Source organism: Carassius carassius, chromosome 3 (genome assembly GCF_963082965.1).
Source record: "Carassius carassius chromosome 3, fCarCar2.1, whole genome shotgun sequence".
NCBI classification, from domain to species: Eukaryota; Metazoa; Chordata; class Actinopteri; order Cypriniformes; family Cyprinidae; genus Carassius; species Carassius carassius.
Window position 1 is genome coordinate 42,981,678 of NC_081757.1, and position 16,006 is coordinate 42,997,683.

Here is a 16,006-nt window from a genome sequence, read left to right on the forward strand (position 1 = left end):
TTTCTCTTTGTTTGAACTGGTTTGTTGTTTTCCCAACAAAACCGAAGTATTTTTTTCTTCAGTGTTGTGTTTTATTCTTACATGCTCCTTCAGATGATGCACTGATTTCTGCAGCGCGAGGATCTGGTGAAACAGAGGACTCTGCAGAACAGCCGTCAGAAGATTCAGCTTCTCCTCGGCAGGAACGTCTGCTCCCTTTTCTTTCAAGTGAGACTGTAACCTCTCCACGGCATGCAGACAACACTGGGTATCTGCCACACACACACACACACACACACACACACACACACACCTGTAAGGAAACTCTGGAGACCACCATTAAAATTGATTTCCAATCACAGAAACCATTCTAGCTCAAGACAGCCTTTCATTTCTGTTTATGCACTAAAGTTTGACTATCGTGTCAGAAACAGTAATAGATCCGTCAGTCTGTGATGAGCTGCGCTAGAAAGGTTTTCTATAATTCATTTTCTTTCTCACACAGGTACGTTATCCGCTTAAATATTCAGGGAATATTTCAATAATTGAGGGCAGAGTGGATCTTCAGAGCGGCGTGGAGTGTTTTCTGTGGAGGATTTCATTGCTCTGTCTTCTAATCGCACAGCCTGATGCCTCGTGGGTATGAATGCTAGAGTACACACTCCTCTCACTGAACAAGAGCAAGAGAGTCAATAATTCACAGCCAAAGCTGGAAAAAAACTTGCACATAGCTGTTTTTAAAAGCGTTTAGGACAATTTATAGGGTAGAGGTTATTAATTAGACTATAACCACATAATATAAATATGATCTTTGACTGTTGTGCACTAATTTAATAGATATGGGCTGCATTTTATAATATTGTATGCCCACGTACACTCAAATACATATTTTGGCCTAAATTTAACATTTATGCATCTGAATTACATGTTAAATTACATGTTTAAATTTGCATTGGATGAAACAGTCTTAACAAACATAAGGTGATACATATTTATTAGTCATACATTAACAGGTCAGATTTCTGTATTAGTACTAATTAACCTGTTTTCCTGAGTGGTTTAATTTATGTATGACTCCCATTAAGTTTGTTAATGTTAAATCTGCAATGGACAGAAATTTTATGTGGACTTCAAATACATACGTCTTAAATTTAGGCCTAAATATTTTAGATCATGCCAATCGTTTATGATCTCCTTAGGCTTATGCTGTGAGAAACACAACGCAGGTCTTTATTACAGCATTTGCTAATTTCCGATTCAGAGCTAAAAGTACAACTCGAAATGTCCAAAAACTATTTCTGACTGCATATTTTATGATCATAGCCACTGTTTGAGTTGACTGTGAACTTTTTTTCTTATGTATCGTGTCTTATTCTGTGTATACTGTATACAAGACAAGTGCCGCTGCCAATTTTTGGCCAGCATACTCTTGTAAAAGAGATTTTAAGTCTCAAGAGTTTTTATTTTTCTGCTCAAATTGAGAGAATTAACTAAATAGCGCTCTCCTGTCAGCCATCAGCACTTTTTTATTCCTTCACAATGAGGCACAAAGTGGCTTTCCAGAACCTTCACTCTCTCCGCTCCTCTCTGGTGGAATGAGCAGCTTTGGATGAAAGTATCTGCTAAATGCAAATAAGGAACATGTATAAATGTTACAAGCAAATTTTATATATAAAAACAAATAAACAACTGCAGACTGCAAGGGATTATCTTACAAAACATGTCAAGAACTTGTTCAGCTCATATTTCACTCCAAAATCTAATTATTATTATATATTATTTTGTATAAAGGATATGCAGCCTCACAAATACAATTTCATCTTTTGATTTTAAGGTTGAATATAATATATGCTCCCGACAGGTTTTGTGAGATTCAGCTCATTCACTCTGATCTTATGGCACTTGGCCCAAGAAGAATGGCCACAGAATTTAAAGATAACACGTTTTAACATTTAACACGTTTTGACTTAAGTGCTGCAAGCCATGCATACAGAGCCAGACATGACAGTTTTCTGGTGCACAAACCAAGTACTTAAAAGGAATTCCTTCTGCTTATTTCCTTTACTGTGGCAGCCAACACCTGCACAGCTTAACCCAGCACACATTTTTATATCTAGTTATATTGAAAACGTTTCAGTAGCTGTTGGGCAAGATAATATCCACGCCTGTCAGTCAAGCTCCTTGCTAACGGTCAATTACCCACAATCCCGTGCAGACCAATCAGACATCAGAGACCATATTTCCACAGAAATGCAAAAATAAATGAATTTACACATTGTTTCAATCATCTTGTGTGTCCTTCCTCTCTCTGTTGTCTTTCCTCATTACCTGCCTGAAATTAATAAAGTTACATTTACTGTTACAAGTGCATTTGACTAAAGGGACAAGGACATGACATTCATTTTATTCTCTGTAAATACAGAACAGTACAATTTCGTACATGCAATGCATGCCAATGTTGTTGTTGTAAACTAAAACTATTAAAAATGGACTTTGGTAATTGAAATAAAACAGAAATAAAATGAATGAATGTACTTTGTATTTGCAGAAAGCAGAATAAGGTTTGAGAGCCTATATACTTTTTTTTTTTTTTGCACCCTCAGATTCCAGATTTAATAATAATTCATTACATTTATATAGCGCTTTTCTAGGCACACAAAGCGCTTACATAGACAGGGGGTATCTCCTCATCCACCACCAGTGTGCAGCATCCACCTGGATGATTTACAGAAGAAGTCGTGCTGACGTGAAACTGTCCAGTGTGCGTTATCTCCTCTCAGAGGGCTGCCAGAGACTGAACTTTTGACTGTTTCTGATATCACACAGTCAAGACATTTATAAAGTTACAAAAGATTTCTATTCCAAAGAAATGCTTCAGAATTTTCTTTTCATCTAAGAATCCTGAAAAGCAAAAAATATTCACAGTTTCCAAAAAAATATTGGCCAGCACTGCATTGTTCAACATTGATAATAATCAGAAATGTTTCTTGAGCAGCAAATCAATGTATTCGAATGATTTCTGAAGATCATGTGACACTGAAGACTGGAGGAATGATGCTGAAAATACAGATTTGATCACAGGAATGAATTACATTTCAACAAATATTCACATAGAAAACAGCTGTTTAAAACTGTAAAATATGTTACTGTTTTTACTGTATTATGGATCAAATAAAAGAAGCCTTTTTAGTGAGCAGATTTTTAAAAACACATTAAAATACAAGTTTTGAACAGGAATGTTTATAAATGAAGAAGAAGAAAAATCCTAGACTTTGTTAAACACAGGTTGAAATGCAATAAGGATGAGAGTATTTTACTATTTTTAGTTATTGGGTACCAAGAGCATCAAACCATTGAAATTCTAACTAAATTCAGAAACCAAAATTGAGGATTTCCCCTATGCATTTTATGGTAACACAAATACATTTCTACATTTGTTTGTAGGAAACAATTTGAAAACTTTTGAATCATAAACATTTAGTTACAGAATAGCTGAATCTCCAAATCTCCATACTGAAGTAAAACCACTGCATTAGAATAGCAGTAACCATCAGTGCTGACCAGCACACTGTCAGCTCGGCTGAATGCTGTCTATACGTTAACCTCACTGCTGCTGTGGGCCTATGGACTAATGCTCCTACGGGAGGATTAACTTCTTCCTCCCTCCCATCATGCAGCTTTAATTAGTGTGACGTGACATCTACTGTGAGACGCTACAGGAGAAGATTAAGTCTTTTCCCTCCTAACACACTTCAAGAGTAAAACTACATGCAGCCACGGCCAAACAAAAGTCCTTTCAAACACAGGAGTATGCCATTTCTGCAACAAAACACAACATATATCAAGGATAAGTTAGTAGTGTCTATTACTCTGCAATTACAGTGTGATGAAGTAATGAATGGACTATCACTATTTGATGTCACACAGATGAAGCTGGCATGTTATCTGCATATTAAAGAGATTCTGATCCACAGCAGCTGTTCAAACATTGACAATGGCTGCCAGATTGTTTCAAGTATGCATTATTTGGGTTATTATTATTCATAAGTCCCTCAAAACACACTTTTTGTCACTAGTTCAACAATGTCCAAACACATGCAGCACACCAGAATTGTGTTTATAATTTTTAATAGAGAAAAAAGGATGTAGAATGTACTTATTTTCACTCAGAAATTGCAAGTAAATTCCACTTAATTACAAAGAAACGGCAAGCACCATTGAATTAAACATGAAGTTTTGATGTAGAGAGACTGAAATAGCAGGCAACTTCCTTGTAAATTCGAATATTCTGTTTATTTACTTTATTTCTTACACTGTACAGTTAAAGTTATTTATTTCACGTTAAAAATATTTATTGGAAACAAATTGGAATGTAATGGCTGGCTGCTTTGTCTTACTGAGATTAATTTAACAACTCGCATTTATGTCTAAGCACGCGTAATTAAATAATATTTTAATAATTTGGTAGTTTGATTGGTAATAACATCTAATAAAAATGCTCACAAGTGACCTTCATTTGGAGACAAAAATCAAAACGTATATAGTTAAACGGCAGATAAACGTGTCTGTTTGGGGGCAGTGTCCCGTTACTCGCTGATCTCTTTCTATCAGGCATTTCAGGAATAAAATCCGCTTTTCGTACCGAGCACGGATGAAACAACAGGCTGCTGGCACGACGAAGGAAAGGAGAAGTTGACCAAACGGAGCAAATACAGCCCGGGAAACGGCTTTAAAACAACGACGCACGGCGGCGGGCATCAAAGGATCGATGATGCGCGCGCGACACTGTTTCATTCCATCAAAAGCGCGTTTGTCACAATGTATCTCAAGCCGACCAGATCAAAGCCCGCCGTGCCGCGCCGCGCCAGTCACACACATTCACGGAGAATAACGAGTTCTGTTGAGAACAACTTACATGAACGGCGGTATCTCGCTACGGGACGGAGCTTGTCCGACAGTGTATTGTGTTAAAGATGGGCACACACACACACACACACACTCCTGCGCTGCTCCGTGGCTGCCGCGACCACTGAACCACTGCAAACCTCACAAACATCTGAAAAAAACTGTACTGGAATAGATAAAAGAGCCGGCTCGGTGCAGGAATATTTTATTACCGGACACATAAAATCATATAAGCAGTACAGTAGGTATATATATATATATATATATATATGTGTGTGTGTGTGTGTGTGTGTGTGTGACATATCTGGGCCCGGTTCCCCAAAACGTTCTTATCGCTAAGTAGTTCTTAACCTATTCCTTAACCTCTCTCCAGGGGCGGACTGGCCATTTGGAGCACCGGGACTTTTCCCGGTGGGCCGCTAGCCAATGTGGGCTGGCCCACCCGGTACACAAATATATATATATATATATATATATATATATATATATATATATATATATATATATATATATATATATATATATATATATATATATAATTCTTTTTTTTTTTTTTTAACTGACGGAAATCATAATATTACATCTCTTTTCTACGCAAATGGATGAGTGAGTCGATCGCGCAGCCAACAAGCGCGTTTTCGTCTAATTTAGAGAGAGACAGATTCATCTGGTACAGCGAATTTCTCTGAGCAGCAGGCCACTGTATACGTTCACTTAAAACATAACCGACTGTGTTTACGAGAATACTTGCAGAGACAATTATTTTGAAATAATTGTGTGTGTAGGCCTATTTGTTCATTCAGAAGTTACGATACCCAAAAGATGAATTAATTCTTTGTACGCGCATTGTCTGAAATGCTGCTCACAGCGCGTGCTTTGAACGAGTGCGCCCAAGCTTCGAACGCGCGCAAATTGTTTAAAAAAGTTGAATCAGCAAGATTTAGAAACAAGTGTAAACGATCAACTACGATACATTTCACCCCTCCAAGCGAGTGAACAACGCGAATTTTAAATCGCTATTCACGATAGCCCGTCGGGAAGAGCAGTGATACATTTTGGAGCCCGACTGCAAAACACAATAGCCCCTGGACGTCGGGCTAGCGATTTTGCGAGCCCTGCACCTCAGATCTATCCAGTTTATGAACCACTGGTTTCCACAATGTTTTCGTTAAACAAAATAAATGATTATTTTAAAAGATTTACTCAAGAGAATAATCTGTTCACGAATCGGATCATGAACTTATATTACCGCATATTCATGCATCTGTTAACTGAATGCAAAGTGTGAGTTCTAGGAGAATGTTTGTCTCGTGATGAACATGTATCGCTCACTAGGAGTCGCTAAATGAACAGCTGCAGCACGCAGGTTATCTTTTTTTTTTTTTTTTTTTTTTTTTTTTTTCAATGGAGGATCAGTTGCCCTATTGGTTAAAATCCCCAAACAGTATACTTAAATATCAAATACATAAATTACATCAAAACAGGGGCGTTTGCGTTTTGATGTGGTGGGCTGCTGTGGGCCAGAAAGTCCAGGGCCACTTTTTGGTCCCAGTCCGCCCCTGCCTCTCTCTTAACCTTATGGCACGGTTCCCTACACGTTCGTACGCTAAGTATATCTTCTGTAAGTCACACTTTCGTAAGGTTGGTCTGGACCATTCGTAGCTCTCTCTCTCTAGTGTTATTTGAGCTCATGACGCTACTGTACAGCAGTCTTTAGAAACCAGCGCAGCGAAGTACAAGTCAAACTATGGTATGTTGACAATTTTGTGGCTCAACAATGATTTTCTGTTATTTTTTAAGACTCATAATAAATTATGTTCGCAATGGATACAGGCATATTTATGAAGTTGACTTTATGTGGTTACAGAACTAATAAGGTGGTAATTAGCCTAGGCTTTTTCGTAATGTAATTAAAGCGAATTGGCAATCATTTTTTTGATAATTAAAATCTGGCAAACAATTTGGCTCTAAATGGCTAAGATCTTTTAATGGGTAAGCATGGTGGTGTCCAGTAAGCGACCAACTATGGCAGCGATCCAACGTGTCCTTGTATTGAATCAAAGACGGAGCCGGACTCGGAGCCGTTTAGACCATGTCAGTTTTTTTATTCGGCAAAACTTAAGCCCTTTTGACATTTTGCCTGGCGTGGCTATATTTAAAAAAAATCCCCTCCCAAGACAACTCATTGTGGAGCAGCTGGACCTTCCCAGACCTGCACTGGCCAGGCTAACGCGGCGGAATCCTGCTTTAAGCCCTGAAGCCCAGCGCTACTTTTTTTGCTACAGAGAGATTCATCGAGGTCGTGGGAGAGGGCTACAGCCTAATCAAGACCTCTGTGTGGAAGTGCGTCCACACTGTCACCAACGCCCTTCTGCGCCATGCCGGGGATTGCATCCTGGTGGATGGCACTCATCCCTATCGCCAATCCATCAGTGATTGATCAGGCGTAGGCTACTTATCGCGAAAGGAAGACGCGGCCATAAATGTGCAGGTTATAGTGGACCATAGGGGTGTGATATCTGACCTGGTGGCAAGGTCCAGCAACACTTCAAGTTCCTCTGACGAGAGGCTTGGTGCCCTTTTTTACGTTGCTTCCCCAGCATATTTTGTATCTAACTCTCTCTCTCTCTCTCTCTCTCTCTCTCTGTTCATTGTAGATAGGTTGCTTTTTATTAAAAACATAAACCAATTGCAATCAATACCGCATTAAACAGAAGTAACTGCAGCTGCTTGCCAATCAATTCTAATTGTTAAGTACCTTGCCATTAATATAAAAGTGTATTATATAATTTGGTAACACTTTAGAATACTGTATCTTACTTAATGCATAGTTGATAAGGAATTATTGCAGAACTAATAGGTATTTATCTATGAACACTTCAGTCACTACTATTAACTACTAAGGAAGATGTGTTAACTAATCAGTATGTAATATCGTTTTTTTTATTGTGTTAAGTAACAATTAACTAATCAATAACTACTGAATTTAGTCATGCCTCCTAAATAACTACTAATAAGTATCTACTAATTAAGGTTCAAGAAAAATAACTATTAAGTAACTACTACCCTACTACCCTAACCCCCATGTATGGCCAACTGCTTCGTGAGTGAGGTCTTTATGAAGAAATAAACTTCGGAATGGAACCCCAAGTGCCTTGCCACAATTAGCTAACTTACCTCAGGTAGGTTTATACATGTATATACAATACAGTAGGCCTGTGTGTGTCTTTATTAGGTCAATTATTTCAAAATAGGCAATGACTGAGGGGAAGTGAAAATACGGGGTACCCTAGAATATTTAACAAAGAATTACTACATAGTTATGAAAGGAACTACTTAGGAATTACTGAGGGAAAGTGAAAATATAGGGAACCCATTAGTAATTAATAAAGAATTACTACATAACTCTGAGGGAATTACCTAGAACCTGGAACAGTATTCTAAAGTGAAAATATAGGGAACCCATTAGTAATTAATAAAGAATTACTACATAACTCTGAGGGAATTACAGAACCTGGAACAGTATTCTAAAGTGAAAAGGGAACAGATCCATTAGTAATGAGTGATTGTTTTTGTATTTCAGTAAAGTTATGACTCAAGTGGCTGTTCAAAATTTTTTTATTAGCTTCATATCCTCAAATGACTTTACTGAACAATGTTTGAATAACATTATCTGATGTAATGTCTTAAATGCAGTAATACTTTCTAATATCCTTCATCAAACGCCCCAGAGGACCATATCTGTGCTCCATCCCCATCCAATAAGTCCATTCAATACAGGCCAGGTGTTCCTTCAAGAGCTTCTCGGTCTTGTTGCCTCTCAATCTCCAGATCTGACTTTTGTATGTAGACCATGCCCTTTCAAGATGTTGTGTGTGTCCTCCATGATTTGGGTTAACAAAGAACCTGCTGTGATTCACAGAGTAGTGAGAGTAGCCCAGCATTGTCAAAGCCCTGTAGGGTCTCCACTCATCACTTAAAATTGTGGATCCTGGGCGAACATGTCTTCTGATAATGGGAATGAGATGATTTCTTGAACGGCGTTCTACGAGTCGCAAAATTGGTCGTCGTCTTTGAGCTTTAATGGCCAGCATGCCAAACACCCACTTTTTCCTTTTCCATGTTGCACCTACTCTCCCACGTCCATACTAGAAATACAAAAATACTGTTAATAACTGCTTTTTTTTGCTGATTGGCTGCATAAGCGTTGTCCTTTAAAATAAAATAAAAAAAATAAAAAAATTCTACACTTTCAACTTTCATCCAAACCACAGTAAAATAATAACATGTTATGTTTTACAAAGAAATAAAGAAGTGTGAAGTCCGCACACTGAAAATTACTGCTCCAAAAGAATTTATTAAAAGCAACGTTTCGACCCTCAGAAACGTTGCTTTTAATAAATTCTTTTGGAGAAAAAAATTAAATATTAAAATAAAAATACTGTAAGTAAAAAAAAGAACAAACAAATAAATAAATCAAATGCATGGGTGCTATTTTACTGAATAACATTTCAAGTTCCAGCCAGGTTTGTTCTTCAATTCGCTTACTATTGCTCATAATATATTGATACTGAAGGCAGAGTACATTAAAGGAATCATTCATTGTATTACTAGTGTACATCATGTATTACTTTTTTTGCTCAACACAAATTAAGCTTTTTAGAAGAATTAGGTCTTCACGTCCATTTAATGCAAGTGAATGCCTGCAAAAACTACAGCTTCAAAAACATACAAATAGTCTTTAATAAATATATTCTGAAGTAATTCAAAAGTATTTGGGTGAGAACATTATAAAATACTGTATAACTCCTTTCTCATTGTAAATTAATGTAAATGTTTTTAAGCCTCAATCTTGATCATGATGATTTTTTAGCATTGGAGTGCTGGCACCCATTCACTTGCAGTGGCATACAGAGCTGCGATATTATTTTGAAAATTCAACAGCTCTACAGAAGAAAGAAAGTAATTCAGATCTGGATATTTTTATTATTGGGTGTACTTTTTATTTAAGTTTTAATTAGTCAATTACTAAATGTGAGAGTTACTGTATTGAATTTAATAAGATTAATTAAAAATAGAATGTCATTGTAAAAGCTTATACTGTATTCTATACAGCACAGTAGTGTAATGCTTTTTACAGTAATAAACTGTGATTACAGTACACTGTAGAATTAGTGTTATGCTGGTAAATGAAGCTGCCAGTATTTTACTGTAATTTAACATGGACATATTTTACAGTACATATGTATTTTAATATTTTTTAATTATTACACACATTTAAATGGAAGTTTGTTTAAAAGCTATATTTTACTTTTTTATGTTGCCATCATCTGTGAAATTTTTAACTGTTAAACATAAAATGAATAATAATAATACAATATGTCCCACCTTCCTTTTATGGCGGAAGTTGCTTTCATCTATAACAATGAACTCTGTTCTTCCACCCATATTCTGTCCAGTCTTCTTTTTATATCTCTTTAAAGCATCTTTACAGACCAATCTGAGCTTTTGACTCATTTTACTCAGGGTTGCTGAACTTCCAGCTATGCCATCCTGCATCATGTCGACCTGCCTTAATCTTAGTCCTTGACAGTATCTGAAAAAAAGAAAAAAAAAAGAATTAACCATGTCTACATCAGAGTGCTGCGACAAAGGCAAATATAACCCATATAATCAGTGATGCTGATGTGACACAAAAATACAAAATAGACTTTCTCTCGCTCAAATGCACACACACACACACACAAAGAGAGAGAGAGAGAGAGAGAGAGAGAGAGAGAGAGAGAGAGAGAGAGAGAGAGAGAGAGAGAGAGAGAGAAATTAACTGGTAAGACTGAAACAGCAGCTTTTAAGAATAAGAACATGCAACTTTTTTTTACAGTCTATTATTACCTACCGGTATATGAACTTCATCCAGTTTTGTAAGGTCACCTTGCTTTTCTCAAAAATTGATCCCGCCCTGCATGTCTTTTTCACTTTATTACTATGTGTTCGTCTTTTACATTCCCTGAAATCACCATAAACATAATTTAGATATAATTCAATAACGTAAAATATTACATTTAGCATGTTAATAATATTGTTATATATATATTGTTCTACATTTACCATTGGTATCCATCACCTTTTTGTGTCTTCTGGAATTTCATTTTTTATTTTTTTACACAGTCTGCATTTCATCCTTGACTTGATGAGTCTATGTTTTTGTAGCCATTCAACTAACCTTCTTGTCCCTCTTCTGCTGGTTTGCTCACAAAGTGAAACAACTTTCGTACCAAGTGCCATTTTTGTTGTTCAAAAACCTGCAACCAAGCAAATATATATATAAAAAAAACCTACGTCCGGTTCAGTAGGCGCCTTTTTGTCCTTATTTGGAAAAGTTACGTACTACCCTTAAGCAGTACCCTCATTGGACAATCGGGTTATGTGATTGTATTATAATAACTTAACATTTCGAAGCTTTACTGTTTAAGGGCTACTTTTGAAATTCCAGGGAAAGTGCATGTGATCCCAGGACGATTACAAAATTATTTAAATCTTAAAAAACATTCCTAAAAGGGATTTGTATCTTTTTGCCCATTCCGAATCAGTCCTATTTGCGAACCGGTTGAAAAGATCCGTTTCATTTAAGAGCCAATTAGCGGACAAAACATGGCATGTATACAGTTTAAGCAAGACAGGGTAAAAAATAAAAACGTTATAAAAATGTTGGAAGATCTTAAAATAACTGGGATAAAGCCAGCCATTAATATAATTTCACTTTGGAGTAATGAACTAGACGAAGGGGAGTCACACCAAATGATTGAATTCATTAGCCGAGATGGGAGTTATACGCAAATACGGTTGGACAACCATATGACATACAGTTCCAGCTCGGAAGAAAGCATGGCGATGGAGAAGAGAATTCCGCGGAAAAGGGCACGACCTCAACGTCTGATCGACGAGAATGACGAAGAAGCCGGTAATTGTGTATTTCATCATATGTTTTCTTAAAATTGCACAGTATTAGCATGAACATGCGGTTTTGTTAACGTGATTTAATTGTGCCCACTTCAAAATACCGCAAATAAGTATGGTAACATTAACGTTACATCATTAACAGAATTGTTTAGTGTTTTAGAACGCACTTTGTAACTTATTTTACATGCTATTTGGTGTGGCCTATGGGCTGAATCAGAGCTCTGGGCTGGATTAAATTCTAATTCACTGACCGAAGATGGAGCTATGGATCGGTTATCCTGGTAACCACCAGCGCTGGGCAAATTTCTGGTTGATTAAGTTACCAGTTTAATGAGTACAATGAAAACTGTGGTTACTGTTATTTAGATTACACGCATTAAAACTTGTTTTTCGCAGGCTGAAAACAACAAATGCTCTTTTTTATGAAATTTTATATGACATAGCCTATTTAATCTAATAATTAATACAATCAGCTTTGGCTGTTCTCTTAACATAACTAAAATGTGTTTTGTTTCAACAGAAACATCAACACCACCTGCACCAACCCAGCAGGTGTCCTTAATGAAAATTAAGGAAGAAAACATATTTTTGCAATCCAAAATCAAAGTACTTGAGGACAAATGCAGAGATCTAGAGAGTGAGAGGGATTTCCTGCGCAGCAGTCTGACTAATGGTAAAATGCTCTCTGTCTAATAAAAAGCAGTACTGTAATTTTTTTAATATGCAATCATTTAAATTGTTCAATCGTTATAAAGATTTACCTATACAATTTTTTTTGTATGTTTAATGCATACAAATTTGTATAAAATTCTTTATAAGATGGACTTGACATCTCAATCACATAAATCACATTATGGAGAGGGTACCCTCGTGGTTTTGGACCTTTTCATTAACGAGTTAAAGGAATCATCATGGCTAACTCTAACTGAGACTGGACCCTTTTTCAAAGTTCACAGTTATCAACATCGCAAGTCTAGTTAAGTTTTTCATATATTCATTTTTATAACATTTAATACACATTTATAACTATAGATTTTGTAATATTACATAGTTAGTAAATGACAAAAAACAACAACAAATCAACGCTGCTGTGAGGGTGTTTCAAATACTGCAAAAGTTACATCTATCTTATTTCTTATAAAAGCAGTGGAAACTCTATCATAGATTTCTTTCTTTTGCTAGAGAAGTTCACTGCTATAGAAGTTTACTAACTGTGATGACTTCCGCTTCTGAGAACCCTGGGCTGGAAATGTGAAAAGGGTCCATAGCGAATATCTGCAAAGGCTGCAAATGCATTCTATATACAATGAAAGATTTAAGCCCTATTCGGACGAGACTAGTTTAACATGGAGAGGTCAGGTAAAGTAATTACCAGAGGTTCTAATTGATTTAATCCTGTCCGAATGTACAGTCTCAGTAATAATTACGGACAGTGTCAGTAAAGATTACGGTGACTTTTACCTTTTGTAAAAAGGTCCGGAAAAATAACCTCAGGTAATACTAATCCGGTGTGAATAAAACACTGTAAATATGTATGTAAATATTTCATAATTTCCTGTTTAAAAGCAGTTTTTCAAGTATGGAAGCGCTTGAAAATGTATTTAGTTGCGTTCTAGGCAGTGGGACAAGTCTGTGGCAAAACTCAAGTGTTTTCTGCAAACCATTCACATCTAAAAGAAGGTTGAATGAATGCACTTGTTAGAGGCACAAAACAACTTTTAGCTTTAGGTAAGTGCCTATTACCAACAGAATTAATGAATTAAATTCTTGAATAGTACCAACATAGGCTTCTATTGTAATTGAAACTTGCCGGCCCAGAAAGTTAGTAAAGACATTGTTAGAATAGTCCAAGTGACTAAAGTAGCTCAACCTTAAGTTTATCAAGCGTCGAGAATACTTTTTGTGCGCAAAAACAACACAAAAATAACGATTTTATTCAACTATTAAACTGCTTCTTTAGACCTTGAAAAAGTCTCAGGCTCTATGCTTGCACTTTTTTATTCTCATCATTTTGGTTTCTTTAATTTTAAGTTTATTTGGATAAAAGCATCTGTTAATTGAATAAAAAGTTTTTTTATTTTTATTTTACTGTGTTGTATTTTAAACATTTATATTTATAATAAGTTATATTTTTAAATGGTAAAACAGTTTACAAGCTGACGTCTTGTCCAAACGCATTACTTTGTGTTAATCAAAGTAGTAGCTCACATGTGTATGATGGCAAATAATTCAAATTAAACATAGTTCCCTTTCAAGGGAACTCCTGCTGCATCATCGCTGTGGGAACACTTCTGTGTGATTGCTTAGGAAGCATGTATGGAACCAATAGCGATGATGACAAAGCGGTTCTTCAGGGAACTAAGGTTACATGCATAACCAAGACTTTTTTTTTTTCTTTTCTGTTTTTCTTGTCAGCATTGTCAACAAAGGATGAGATGCAAGGAGCTTCCTCAAAAATGCAAAGTATGATTTCCAACCCTGACTCTTCTGATGAAGGAGACAGCCTGCATGAAAAGAAAATGGCAAGAAAGGAAAAGAAAAAAAAGTCAAAAAAAGTGGAGTCTTCATCCTCTTCCGATGAATCAGTATCCTATTCCAACTCTGATTCATCTGTTTCATCTTCACCCCACAAACCAAGGAAACATAAGAAGAAATCAAAGAAAGCAGAACAAAAAATGCAAAAAAGCAGAAGAGGTATGTTGTCATTGTCATATGTCATAATAACTATGCCATCATCAATGTTATACTTATAATGGTATCCTAAAGTACTCGGGAAAAGTTTGAAATACTAGTGTAAAATGTTGTCAAGTAAGGCCTTGTCTACACGGACACGGGTATTTTTATAACCGTGACTTTTTTTTACGCGGTTCAGCCGTTCGTCCACACTGAAACGCAATATCAGGTCACTGAAACCGAACATTTTTGAAAACTCCTGCCAGGGTGAGGATTTTCAGAAACGCTGGTTGCAGTGTTGTCGTGTAGACAGTCAAACCGGGGGTTTTGCCTTGCGACGTCAGAGTTGTAGGCTTCTGATTGGCCAACGTGGCTTTACAATATTGCCACCTGCTGGTGTGGCATGCTCTTGACAGCGCTTGATAGCGTGTTTTTGCGTTTTCATGTAGATGGCGACCGAGCATGTGTGGACGGGATTTTTTTTTTTAAACGCAGGAGGAAACACTCCGGTTCTAAAAATACCCGTGTCCGTGTGGACTAGGCCTAAGTGCATTATCAAAAACACATGCCTGATAGCGCTCCGGCGCCATGCCGGATTTCCGGCGTACAGACTTGTCTGCGGGAAAAAAAAAAAAAAACAGGTTTGCGTTCGCGTGATCTGACAATTCCCAAGATCTGAGAGGCGCTTTCACTAAACCACACCAGTAAGCCTACTTCAGCCAATCGGTAAAAGGGTAGGGTCTGGTCTTGGTTTTTGGCCAATCAGATTGTTTCAGCAGTCACTCCACGTGCGAATTTGTTGTTTTGTGTTTCCCATACACTACGAATGTGTTTCCCACACTGGCAGCGCGAAACATAGTCAAAGTCATGGAGTGCAACTTTATGAAGCCAGGGGAAGATACCAAACTTGTCGATAAAGGCATAAAGAATAAATTAGACTTTCTAACCGAAATTAGCGGAGGATAAACTCGACCGTTATGCATCTGTCTGTCTCGAGGGAGCATGCGGGCTATCTTATTACACACCCGGCATCTCGCCAGAATTTAAAAGAAATCTGTCTGACAAGCTTAAGAATAACATGTTTTCACTTAACATTGATGAGGCCACGGACAACGGTGGGGTTCGGTGCATGAATATACACGGAGAATACACGGTATAAAAATGAATAAAACTCGCGTGCAATTTAATTAATGTAATGCGGAACTACTGTTAGATATGCGGGTTCTTTAGGGACACCTAATCTGTAGCCCCGCCTTAGCTCCGAAGCCATACTGTCTATGCTCCGAAGCAGGCTGCGATGTAAAGATTGCAATGCTGGAATATGTTGTGTGCATGTCTGAGTGAGGCGCGGGCGCGATCGAACAGTGGAAATATAAAAAACATACTCAGTCATTTTTTTGTTCATACGGGACATCATTCAAACTGCAAAGTGTTAACTTATATTTGTGTACACTCGCAATATAAAACAACAGTGTGCTTTTGTCAAACT